Here is a 13517-nt window from a genome sequence, read left to right on the forward strand (position 1 = left end):
TAAAAGTCCCCTAGGTATCAAAGTGTCTTCTGAGCATGTCTATCTCTTGCCTGAGTCCCAGTGCAATTCTCAAAGGTATTCTCATATGGGACATTATCCAGTAGGTGTGCTCTGAACATGCCACAAAATGGCCCAGGCCTAGGAGGGAAGAGGCTGCCTACCATATAATCACTAGGCCAGTGGTTAGAATACTCACCCTTTCCATGGATCACCACCTTGTAGTGGTGGAGAGGCTTGCGTGCCTCAATGACCCTGAGAGCGATGCTGCCTGGAGTCATGTACTCCTTTAGGGCTACCCATGGTAGAATGGTCATGGGCGAGGTTCTAGACAAAGTGTGATACAAGAAGTCCCTAATAGCAGAGCAGACAGAGGAGAACTGCACAATGGAGGTGAAACTGTTGTATAATGTTACATTGGCTGTGAAGGTGGATGAAGGCTGCAGCAGATAGAGGATCTCCAATCATCATGGTGCCCATGCCATTGGTTTCAAGTCCTCTATCTGTCAAGGATAGTGTGGTGACTGTTGTGCACCAGTCTCCCCACTTTAAAAGAAGTCGCACACAGGCATCTTCCAGTTCTGGGGAAAATAACATTTGCACAAGTCAAAAGTCTGGTGGGATGGGATGGGATGGGATGCGATGGGAACAGGACAGTGAAATCCAGACGTTCCTAGTTACAGACTGACACAGGTGGTGGGTGTGTGATACAGTCGTCTTGCTCAAGGATTGAGGTGAGTTGAGCATCTCGGCAGCTGCACCCATGATTGGGCAGTCCTTTGAGGATCCACTCTTCTCACCCCACATGGGGAGGGGGTTAAAAATAGTCTTGCCTTTGTTTTTCTTGGCTGGATAGCCGCATCCAGGAGGATCACCACCTCAGCGGTCGAAAATGTAAGAAACTTTTCAACTTTGTAAATTGGAATGTACGTACCCTGATGGAAAACTCAAACAGCAACCAACCAGAATGACATACAGCCATTATTGCTCATGAATTGAGTTGGTTTAACATCGATATTGCTGCTTTGTCTGAAACTAGAAGAGCTGATGAAGGACAGGTGAGGGAGGAGAAAGGAGGATAACCTACTTCTGGAAGGGAAAAATCTATAGATAAACCCTGATTGCATGGAGTGGGCTTTTCTATAAAGAACAAGCTCATAAGGTGCCTCTCTGAGACCAGTTAGCATCAATGAATGGTTTATGACACTCCGATTGAGGCTCACCAAAAATTAACAGGCAACTATTGTGAGCACCTATGCACCAACACTGGATGCCAATGAGAATGTAAAGGAAGATTTTTATTCTCAGTTGGAAATCATTTTATCGGAGACCCCTACAAAAGACAAGATCATCCTTCTGGGGGATTTCAATGCACATGTTGGATGAGACTCAGACCTGTGGAAAGGAACAATCAGAAAAGAAGAAGTTGGCAAAAGCAATTCAAATGGAATTCTGCTCCTGACCAAGTGTGCTGAACGTGAACTACTTATTACGAACACTCTTTTCTGACAAAAGGAAAAGTTCAAAACATCTTGGAGACACCCATAGTCAAAGCACTGTCATCACCTCAACTATGTCATAGTTTGTGCCCAAGATTGTAGTGATGTACTTCTCACAAGAGCAATCACAAGTGCCGATGTCATTGTTGGACTGATTATCACCTTATTCAACCCACAATGAAAATTAAGATTGCTCCTAAATGGAGGCTGCAAAAGAAGCAGGTCAAGCGCAAGTCGAAGATTTAAGATTTGAAGGACCCTATTAAGCATGACCATTTCCAAGCAGTCTTAGAAGAAAAGCTCCCATCAGAGTTTCGGAAAGAAACTGAGGAACATTGGAGCCAGTTGCATGCCTGTGAGGAAAACATAGGCTACCAAACCAGAAAACATCAGGACTGGTTTGATGAGAATGATGCTGAAATTGAGCAACTTGTTAATGAGAAAAGAATGGCATTTCATGCTTGGCAGAATTACATAAATTGTAATATAAAGAGAGAAGCCCGTGCCAAGGCGAGGGTGGAAGTCCAACGTAAAACCAGAGAACTTAAGAACAAATGGTGGCCTAAGAAAGCCTAAGAACTCCAACGTCTGTGGACAACCATAATATATGTGGTTTCTTTAGTGCCACCAAGGCTATTTATGGGCCAATGGTATGAATCCTTTTCACTCTAAGGATGGAACCACACTTCTGAAGGCCAATGAAACCACCAATTCTCCCTGGAAATAACATTTTGAAGATCTCCTTAACTGTAATTCTATGGTTGCAGATTAAGTCCTTAAGCAAATCCCTCAACGACCATTTAGGGATGAGCTTGGAGACCCTCCCAATTTGTATGAGGTACACAATGCCACCAAGCACATGGAGAACAACAAAGCAGCAGGTCTAGATGGGATCCCCACTGAAATCTTTAAAGACAGTGAGCCAGAGCTAATTTGGCAGCTTTATCTGCTTATCCTTAAAATCTGGATAAACGAGGAGATACCCAGTGAAATGAGGGATGCCCTGATGGTCACCCTCTTCAAGAAAGGGGATAAATCAGATTGTGGAAATTATCATGGTATCTCCCTCCTAGCCATTGCAGGCAAAGTTCTGGCATGGATCCTTGCAACCGGCCTTCTTCCCCTATCTGAAGAAATTTTACTGGAGTCACAGAGTGGTTTCTGACCATGTCATGGAACTGTAGGTATGATCTTCACAGCAACTGCAAGAAAAGTGTCAGGAGCAAAACCAACCACTATATATGGCTTTTATTGATCTAACTAAAGCCTTGGATTCAGTGAATCGCTATGCCCTCTGGATTGTACTTTCTAAGATTGGATGTCCTGACAAATACATCAATGTCCTAAAATTACTTCATGATAACATGAAAGTGACTGTTCTGAGCAGCACTGGCTCCCAGAGCGAACCTTTCAAAGTACAAACAGGAGTCAAACAGGGCTGTATCATTGCTCTAACCATGTTTGCAGTTTTTATCGCCATCATCCTTTTCCTAATTGCTGGGAAGTTTACAGCTGGCGTTGAAATCATTTACAGGATGGACGGAAAGCTGTTTAGACTTAGCAGGCTGAAAGCCAAGAGTAAAATCTCCACATCATCTATTGTGGAACTTCAGTATGCTGACAACAATGCAATCTTTGCCCACTCTGAGAAAGATGTTCAAACTATCTTGAATGTGTTTGCCAATGCTTACACATGTTTTGGTTTCACTCTTAATATCAAGAAGACTAAAGTGCTTTATCAGCCCTCTCCAAAAGAAGTATTACATGCCCCATCTATCAAAATCAGAGGAGTGGCACTGGAGAATGCCAATCATTTCCTCTACCTTGGAGGTCATCTTTCCTCCAAGGCAGATATTGATGAAGAAATTCAACATCGCCTGAGCTGTGCCAATGTAGCTTTTTCTCATTTGTGGCACAGGGTTTTTGAAGATCATGACATTTGAACAGACTCCGAGCTTCTTGTTCATCAAGCTATTCTCCCAACACTGTTGTATGGGTCTGAAACTTGGACAACATATAGACACCACTTGAAAGTCCTTGAGAAACACCATCAACGCTGCCTTCATAAGATTCTGAAGATCAAATGGGAAGATAGGTGCACCAATATTAGTGTCCTAGAAGAGGCAAAGACCACCAGCATTGAAGCAATGATCATCCATCAGCAATTCCGCTGGACTGGTCACATTATCCAGATGTCAGACCATCGCCTCCCAAAACAGGTCCTATTCTCTCAGCTGAAAGAAGGGTACCGTAACATTGGTGGACAATGGAAGCATTATAAGGACTTGCTGAAGGACAACCTTAAAAAGTGTAATATTGACATTGACACTTGGGAGACACTTGCCCAGGATCGCTTAAAATGGAGCGAAGTCCTACATGATGGTCCCCTACATTTTGAATTTGCTCGCCAACAAGCTGAAGAGGACAAGAGGCGCAGGAGGAAGGAGAGACTGGTTTCCAGTCACGGTCAACAGCCGCCTGCTGAGCCTGAAAACATCTGTCCTCATTGCAATAGAACTTGTGGTTAAAGGACTGGCCTTATTAGCCACCTGAGGCCCCATAACTCCCATGGAAGATGATCATACTCGGTAATGAGTGATCACCCATCATCATCAGAGTATTCACCCATGAAGTGGAAGACCGCATTCAATCCCCTGTCTGCCTGATGAGCAGAAGAGATTTAATCAGGGGCTTTCCACATGAATGCCTTAACTTCTAAGTTTGAATATTCTGGTTTGGGTCTCTCTCAATCACTCCTACTGACATTTTGTGTATTAGATAATATGCACTAGGCTGGAGATGGAGTGAGTGACTCTATAGCGCATGCTCTTTCTTTTTCATCTTGACAAGTTTTTCTTCAAAGAAACATTTTTGAAGCTACAACCATGGTTATGGAAATTTCTTTTAAGATTTGTATTGCTGTCACCACCCTCCTTTCCAGCTAACAGTATATAGATAGGGTTGCCAAGTGTCCAGTTTTTTACCAGAATGGCTGGTTGAACCACACCTGACCGGGCCATTAAAAGACCAGTTGGCAGAGCAGCGGGGCTAAGGCAGGCTCCCTGCCTACCCTGGCTCTGCGCAGCTCCCAGAAGTGACAGGCATGTCCCTGCATCCCCTAGGCACAGGTGCAATCACAGAAGCTCTGCACACTGCCCCTGCCCTGAGTGTCACCACTGCAGGCCCCATTGGCTGGGAACTATGGCCATTAGGAGCTGTGGGGGTGGTGCCTGTGGGCTCGGACAATGCACACTGTGCAGAGACACCTGGCCATGCCCCAGTCTAGGGGCCGGCCATGGCCGGGAGCAGCGCGGAGTCAGGGAAGGCAGGGAGCCTGCCTTAGCCCCACTGCACCGCCAACCAGGAGTCACCTGAAGTAAGGCCAGCTGGAGCCCACACCCGAGCCCACTGCCCTAGGTTGGAACCCTGTCCTTCACCCTAACTTCCTCCCAGATCCTGCACCCTAATCCCCTGCCCTAGCCTGGATCTCCCTCCTGTACCCTGTACTCCTCCTTTCTGGCCCTACCCCAGAGCCCACACCACCAGCTGGAACCTTCACCCCTTCCCGTATCCCAGCCCCCTGCCCCAACCCTGTGAAAGTGAGGGCGGGAGGGGGGGCTGGAGCTAGTGGTGGGGCAGGGCCTCAGAGAAGGGGCAGGGTTTTGGGCAGGGGGCGAGGCAAGGGTGTTCAGTTCTGAGCAATTAGAAAGTTGGCAACCCTATATATAGAACAACAATGGCTGAATTTCAATAGCTTATAATTTGGTTCATTTAAATCAAAATTCAGAATTGAAATGTGTATAGTATCCACAGATCTTCTGAGCTGCTATCGCTACCTGTTCTGAACCATATTCACAGTGTTGAGGAAAACATCCAGAATCAGGTATGAAAAGCATGGTGGATATATAGACTATACACAAATTTGAGCTCAGTCCTGCTCCTATTCAAGTCAGTTTCAAAAATATCACTCACTTGAATGGAAGCAGGATCAAGTCCTACACTGCTATCACCATTCCACTTTGTGAATCCCCCATGGGGCTACATCTTCTGCAAAAGGTTAAAATGTATTCTTTGGCAAACCCTTCAGGGCACAATATGCAACACATTTTCTGGTCATATCTGATTTTGGGACTGGATGAGGCCGATTAGAATATTGTTCCATATACTGCAACTAATATGCAATCTACAATTTGACCTCTGGTGTATATTCCATCTGTAATAACACTCTTTTTCACTTGTTATTGATACATTTTGTTTTGCAATAGATGGCTTTATAAAGCTGTGAAATAGCTATCTTAGCACAAGCTGTATAAGAAAAGAACAAAATAAAGAGGTCAGCTGCATCCATGAATGGTTTACTGGAAATCACTTTAAATGGCAATATCAATTCAAAGAGGAAATTTGTAATTTTCTTATTCCCAGCCTCTGTGGGCAAGTGATTTGTTTTTCCACTTGTATATGAAGCCGGGCAAAATTGATCATATTTACTTTTGCAAAAATTCATGAAAGCAAAATATATTCATAAAAAATATTCTCCAGTCTCAATGCCAGGAATAGTGTGCCTCCAACTGTACATAATAACACTATAATTCCATCATATGATTCTGGGACTGATGACACACCTGGTAGTGAAGCTCTGGTGGCATTTTCATGTTATAAGGACTAGAAGAGGGAGTTATAGCTTTTATTTAAGCACAGTAGAAGGATATGCTATGCCATTATAGTATTCCCAAACAACTAACTTTGCCAAAAGCATTAGAGTTTAAAGCATTTTTCAGATGAGTGCAGCTAATACCAAAAATCAATACCACACTTTGTATATAAAAATGATATATTGCTTTAAAAAATGTTCAAAAGTCTGGAAAGGAACCGTTAGGGAGTCCACCTATTTGCCCATTGCTTCTTCCTTCGTCATTCAGTATTTCCCCCACTTAACTGAATGACTTTCTGAAATATACATTCTATTGTATAGTGTTATGCCGGAGGTGAGACTACATGATCTGATAGCCCTTTCTGGCCTTAAAATCTATGAAAACTTACACTGCCACCCATCTGGGTTCTGTTTTGTGGTTCTATAGGTAATTTTAGAGACGGACCTGAAGTGCAAATGTTGAGTATAAATCTGGAACTGCAAATGAATCAGATTGGTATTCTGGTTCAGGCTGATCTCTAAGGATCGTAATCATGAAGATGGAAACCATAGATTAATCTAAGGGGAGATTTCCAAAGACAAAAGGGAGCTTAGACATCAAATTCCCAATGGAATCAATGGGAGTTCAGCACCTAACTTCTATTTGTGCCTTGGGAATCTCCATCTTCATTGTTTATAAATCACCTCTAGCCTTGGCTGAACCTCTACAGTTATGGATGTTCTTTACAGGTAAGCATCCAAAAACTCAAGTGAATATGTAAACCTTCATCAAATACTCTACTACTCAATAGGTCCATTTGAGCCAAATCTCAGCACAGATCTCCTTTCCCTCTGCTTGCATGGATGCTTGTCTGGTTGCTGCTCCTTTCTGACTACCTAATATAAAAATGCAGACGGTTCAATGGTTTCCTTATTTAAATTCAGTGTACCACTTTCTGTCAGTAGGAGGCTTCCTCATTAGCTGTGCCCAGAGGACACTATATCACTGAGAAAGTCTTAAGACACATGAGATTTCCAGTTTGGAGAGGTTATGGCAGGAACATACTGCAAGATTGCAATTAATAATGATATTCAGAGTACACAAAATAATGCACTGAGAGCCAATAAAGAGAGCCATTGGGCTTTCAATTAAAGGTGAAATAGCAGAGGGAGGTAGATAAAATATTGAAATAGAGATTTACAAGGGATTAGTGGGTAAAGTGAAGAATGCATGGGTGGAGAAAGATTAGGAGCTGGGAGCAGCAATGTCAATTGGGAGGGAAAGCAGTATGGTCTAGAGGATTGAGCATTAGCCTCAAAGTTAGGAGCTGAGGGTGCTCATCCCAACTCCTTCCACTTTTTGATTATCTTATTTAGTAAGATTATAAACTCTTCAGTAGCAGGGACGAACGATCTCTCAGAATGGGTGTGTCTAGCGCCTAGCACAATGGGGCCGCTTAGCACCACCATAATAGAAATAAGGTGCTGGGTGATCTTGGGCAAGTCATTTCACCTATGAAATTGGCATCATAATACTTAACTACTTTGAGATCTATGGCTGGAAAATGCTATATAAGGAGTATTATTATAACAATCAGATCATGTAAACAATTAAATACAAATATGGTCCCGCTCATGCAAGTAAGTTTGCATGGAGGGGTAGAAATATTATCATGGAGCCAATTACGGGATCAGAAACTAAATCAGCAACATATAGATTGTAACAAAATCTTGTTCATAAATTTATGTGAAATTCTTCCCCAAAGCATTGGATAGATAATTGAAAACAGCTTGTGTTTCCTGAAAGAGAGAAAATATTCTACTGATGTGCCAACTTGTCAGAGTTATTAATAAACATTTTTACTACACCAGAATCTTGCATAGTTCAGAGATTAAACAAGACATGTTTCTTCATGTTGAGCTGAAACGGAGGAAGCTCCACCCTTCATGTCTTCTGTCACTGTAATGTAAGTGCGTTGAAAGTCTTCTACAGATAAAACATTACTACATGCTTGAAATTAAATGAAGCAATACATCAGATGAGATCCATCAGTCTTTCTTAAATATTTACCATATGTTCCATTGATGAGGAGAAATCATTTGCAACTCAAACAAAGAAACTGAAGCATCACAACTGGATGATGAATATTAGCCATATGGTACAATAATTTAAGGCTATACTAATGAATGTAGCAAAACAAAGGCTTCAGTCCTGGTTTAGTACCTGACTTCATTTCAGTTGAAAACTCATGATAGACATGAATAATTATTACCATTCAAATGTAGTCAAAATGCGCTGATTAACTGTAGTTGAATATGAAACATATGCTATGCTCTCTTAAAAACAAGTCTTTAATGGATTTCACCTTTTATACAAGGCTTTGAAGGATAAATTATTTATTAGTACTGAAGCATAAAAATATGCTGTTTAACTTTAAAATAGCACATACATACCATACAATGTGCTATGGGGAATTTCTTAGACTACAGCAAATTTTAGCCTTGTCACCAAATTGCACAGTGTGTTATTACGCAGTGTAAAATTTTCATCATATCCCTTATGAAACTTTCATTAAATCATACAAATGTATACCAATATGAAAATGCATGGAAATAAAAAGGTTAAAATTTTGGAGTTTATTGGAATATGGATTATCATGGTAACTAGTGTCTCAGACTCTTGCTAATTAAGATAACTAGAATTCGCATTGGACTGTCTTGTTTACCTCAATGACTCCTGTAATATGAATTCAAACATTCAAACTTTGACTTTTCCAATGACCAGTACCAGTTTCACTTCATTCATAAATTCTTTTCTTAAGAAACTTTGGAACATTTAAAAAAATATTTTGGCATTACTATCTATATGCACTGCAGTGCTCTGGTGCAAGAGAGAATTTGCCCCATGTGTTTATTTTTTTAAGTTCAGCTGCAAAATAAAAATAGTAGTGGTATTTCTATATCCAAACAAATGTGTGCCCTTCAACTATATTTTTATTTTGTTGCTATAATTTGGACTAATTTGATCTGTTGGGCCTCATTCTGCTCCCATTTAACACTTGAGAGTTTTGCCATTAAAGTCAGTGGATGTAAGATGGGTACCACTTGACAGGATTCTGTTTTATTTTATCTAGTAAATATGCATAATAAGGTTCTTTTAACCCAATTTTTAAATAAAAAAATTCAAATCAATATATAGCAGTTACAGATGGAAGGTAGATCTGGCACTAACTCCCTCTCTCTGTCTTTCTCAAATATGGGAGGGGGGAGGGGAAGAGAAACAAAGACTATTATGAACCATTTAAAGAGCAAAAGTATTGATTTCTTGAACCCACCATCTTATCATGCAACAGAACAGCGGGTCTCCCTATTCTTTGGCATTGAAGTCAGTGTAAGATTTTCCACTAAGTTCAGAATAGGCACTAAGGATCCATTCCACTGAAGTCAACAGAAGTTATTGGGCACTAAATGAGCAAATGTATTATAGTAAAACAGGGAGTCAAAATGACAAATGATTCCGGGTTACTGTTTTCAATTAAAATATGGAGAGTTTGGCAAATAATCAGAATGCATCTTTCAAATCTCATCGCTGCTTCTCCACCTTATACTGAACCCCAATGATTCTAATACACTAATATCCAAATTGCTGCAAAGCTGTAATTACTAGTGATAAGTGAACCTTAAAAGGCTTAGTTTGAATGCTTATCCAAACAATTTTGGTTAAGCTATAAATATTAGAAGTCACTGTTTTTTAAAAAGATTTGCAGAACTTTCTGGTGTCAGCTAGGTCAGAAATGTCACATTGATTATTTTCATATATTTTTCTGGTCTATTAGAAATTCAGAGTTTAAAAAGTTTACTAAATTCCTTTCACCCTAAAAAATTATGTTTGGTTTTGGTTGGGGTGCAGGTTTTGGTCAGTATTATATTTTACCTGAGCTGTTTTTCACCATATCTAGTAACTGCAAATGTAGCAAGTCCTAACAAGCTGGGGGTGGGGGCACGGGTGAAGGAGAGAGAGTGAGAGAGAGACTCATTTGAAGCTTCTGCAAAATACAAAAATATGAGAATGATAGACACAGTTGGGATTAAGCTGGCATCATTAGCCATGGAAAAATGCCATTATTGTAACAGTAGAGAGGCAGAGACAGTTTAATTGGTATAATTAGCCATTAAAAATGCCATCGGAATGCTTCCACTCCTTGAAAAGGAAAGCAATATTAACAACAATCATCAGCCATTAAAATTTGGCACTGCAGTACCCTAAAACAATCAAAGTTCAATTGGCTTGTCAGCCATTAAAATGCCATTACCATAATGAGAAAGAGAGATAGAAAGTGTTAAAGTTCAAGTGGCTGCCTTGTAGAACCAAAAATATATAAATCTCCACTCTTTTTTGGGTATTTCAAAATATTGCTCCAGAGGAAGCCAATTACAATCAGAAACAAATAGGCTGAAAACACTACTTTTACACATTTTATTCATAAGAAGGAACCACTTGGTTTCTGATGAATAGGCAGAATTACACAATAACATAATACACATCTAGGTAGCACCATAATATCTGTAGAATCAGCTACTATAGTCCAGCTGGTTTTCAAAATCCTCCCTCTTTTGATAACTGAGAAATATGGTTGGGCTGTATATTATTTCTAGAGCTGAAAAACAGAATGTATGTCCCACACTAAAGTCCAAGATTTGAAGTTTGGTTTTGCCCCAGTTGGAGACAAAAAGTTAATGTCTTGGACTTTTTCATGAAATTATTCCAAAACATTTCATTTCAATGTTATAGGTTTGATTTTAATCTTATTAAAATAAAAATATTATAAATATAAATTATAATCACAGAAGTCAAAACAAAGTCAAAATAAAATAGTTTGACTTTATCAAAACATTTAAATAATTTTCCATGAAAATTTAGAGAAAATTGACAGTACCCATGAAACATTTTGATTTAGTCAATTCAGCATTTTCCAAAGTTAAACTGTTCCACTGGACATTTTGTGGCCAGTGCTAATTGTTTAATCAATTAATTTAATCCACGAGAGGGCAAACTTTTTGGCCTGAGGGCTGCATCAGGTTTCGTAAATTGTATGGAGGGCCGGTTAGGAGAGGGAGTTGTGGCCCCTCCCCTGCCCCATCCAACCCCCCCCCCAGGACCTCTGCCCCATCCAATCCCCCTCCTTCCTGTCCCCTGACTGCCCCCAGAACCCCTGTCCCTGACTGCCCCCCTGGAACTCCTGCCCACATTCAACACCCTGTTCTCCCCTCCGACTGCTCTGACCCCTATCCACACCACCACCCACCAACCCCACCCCAAACTCCCTGTCCTCTATCCAACCCCACTCTGTGCCCCCTTACCACGCTGCCTGGTGGCGCTACAGTCGCGCTGCCTGGCTGGAGCTGGGCCGGGCCAGGCCGCCACCGGCCACTGCCACCAGCTAATTAATCAATATGTGCACAAACCTCTTAGGACACAAAATCCAATCCTGTTCTTAAAAAAAAGTAAATTTGATTAAAAACAAAAAAAAGGAAATACATTGAAAACTCAGGCTATTGCTAGATTTAAAAAACCCAATTTTAAAAAGTTTTAGCCTTCCATTGGCTGTTTTGGTCGGTTGATCGCTCCTTTTCTTTTACCTATGCAGGGAGACGCTTTAACCCTTATAGGTAAAGCAAGTAGAGAACAGCTACTAAGAGGGATTTTATAGCTAACTGGGTCCATAAAAGGAAGCTACCCCTCCCCCCTTCATTTATCACTGGTGTAGAGAGAAGGTGAGCCATGACACAACTCCACACCAGCCATTGGAGCTGGCCAGGTATGCTGGGGAACGTACAGCCCACCTCCTGAAGAGGTATAGCAGTAGGCTTTCTTCCCTTGAGTATATAGTTGCTAGCCAACTAAAGTGATGTAGCTCTACACTACCCCTACTCAGGATTTCAACCAGAAGACAAAAGCAAACCCATTGTCAGTGGGTTCCGGTACAGAAAGTGACAGCTATATTTCTCACACTTGTGAGACTAACAAAGTGGTAATGCACTGTGTCCCCCACACTGTGGGGTTTTCCTATTTTGGGATCAATATATAAATAATATTTAAACTATTATTTAATTTTTTTTTTTTACATTTTGGGATCCCTGTGGACTCTAACTGACTTAAGTTACAAACAAAAATATCTGGGTAAGAGTTAACATAAGAAATCACATTTATTGGACTTATTTGACAAAGTGTGAACTATTGCAGTCATGTAAAATCAGCCTATATATTTGTAATCCCTACACATAATATATACACTGTAGAAGAGGGGAAACGTTTTCAAAGCATCAGTAGGTATTAGAAAAAGAACATTTTAAATAGGCAGAAAAATCTCTACTCAGGAGATAAAGAAAATATTGTACTATTTCATGTATTGTTTCTGAAGACATATGTAACTGGAAATAAACTTAGAAACATTCTGGGTGCCACAGGCTAAGTTAAAATTTCTGATCTGGGATTTGATCCTTAATGGATCTGTTCTCCCATCAATGGCTCTGTTCCCCAAGAGTGGACATGTGTGATTCTCATTAATGTTAGGAGACTATAACATACCCCTACATTACCAGTGAACATCTTTTAAAAATGCTTGCCTTGGTTCTGTGTCACTCTCTAGTGTGGATCACATTACACTCTACAACACTAAAAATGATGTAGCGTAGCAGGAAAAGAGAAATATTTAATTAGCAAAAAGGAATTAATTTCCTGTTATATATAACAGCATTTAAAACTGGGACAGGATATTTTTTTCAGATCAGAATAGTACTATGTGGAATATAATACCTATTTCCTTGTAGATGAATTACCCACATTAGCATGGTTCATGGCATGCATAGGCTCCCTGAGTCACTCAGACTATGCAGCTGTGGCTACTGCTACTTATTAAAAAAAATAGCTGTGTAATTTTAACAGGACATGGACATCCAATCTTGCACTCTTTCTAGGAGTAGAGTCCCAAATGAAGCTTGAATGCCATGTCAGTCAGGCCCATGAGAATGGATGTCAGGGTGTGAGCATGCTCACTGTGTCCCTGAACATCTGAATGCAGCCTCATTCTTACCAGGCACAGTGTTAATATTTTTAAGAGGAAGCTCACAGTTTAAAGACAACATCTCCTTGGCTAGATTTCCTAATAAAAGGAAGGCTAGGTCACATCAAGCCAAAAATCCCCACCAAAGAACAACTTGCAATAGTCAGAGGGGGTGGGGAGAAAGGGAGCCACCTATTCCAACAATCATAAGATCCCTGAAAGCAATGGAACAGTGGAGCTGTAACACATCAATGTTGCAAACATACAAACACCACACTGCCAGTGGAGAACACACTTGATATCCTCAGCACCAAAAGCACAATCCTC

The 13517-nt window shown here is 40.7% G+C and overlaps 1 long non-coding RNA gene across 2 annotated transcripts in view; it reads right to left on the reverse strand.

The window, feature by feature from the left end:
* Positions 1-13517, reverse strand: part of LOC120408535 — a 38190-nt gene that overhangs the window by 15120 nt on the left and 9553 nt on the right. The gene's annotated exons all lie outside the window — the stretch shown is intronic.

The sequence above is a fragment of the Mauremys reevesii genome, linkage group 6 (assembly GCF_016161935.1).
Source record: "Mauremys reevesii isolate NIE-2019 linkage group 6, ASM1616193v1, whole genome shotgun sequence".
Lineage (NCBI taxonomy): Eukaryota > Metazoa > Chordata > Testudines > Geoemydidae > Mauremys > Mauremys reevesii.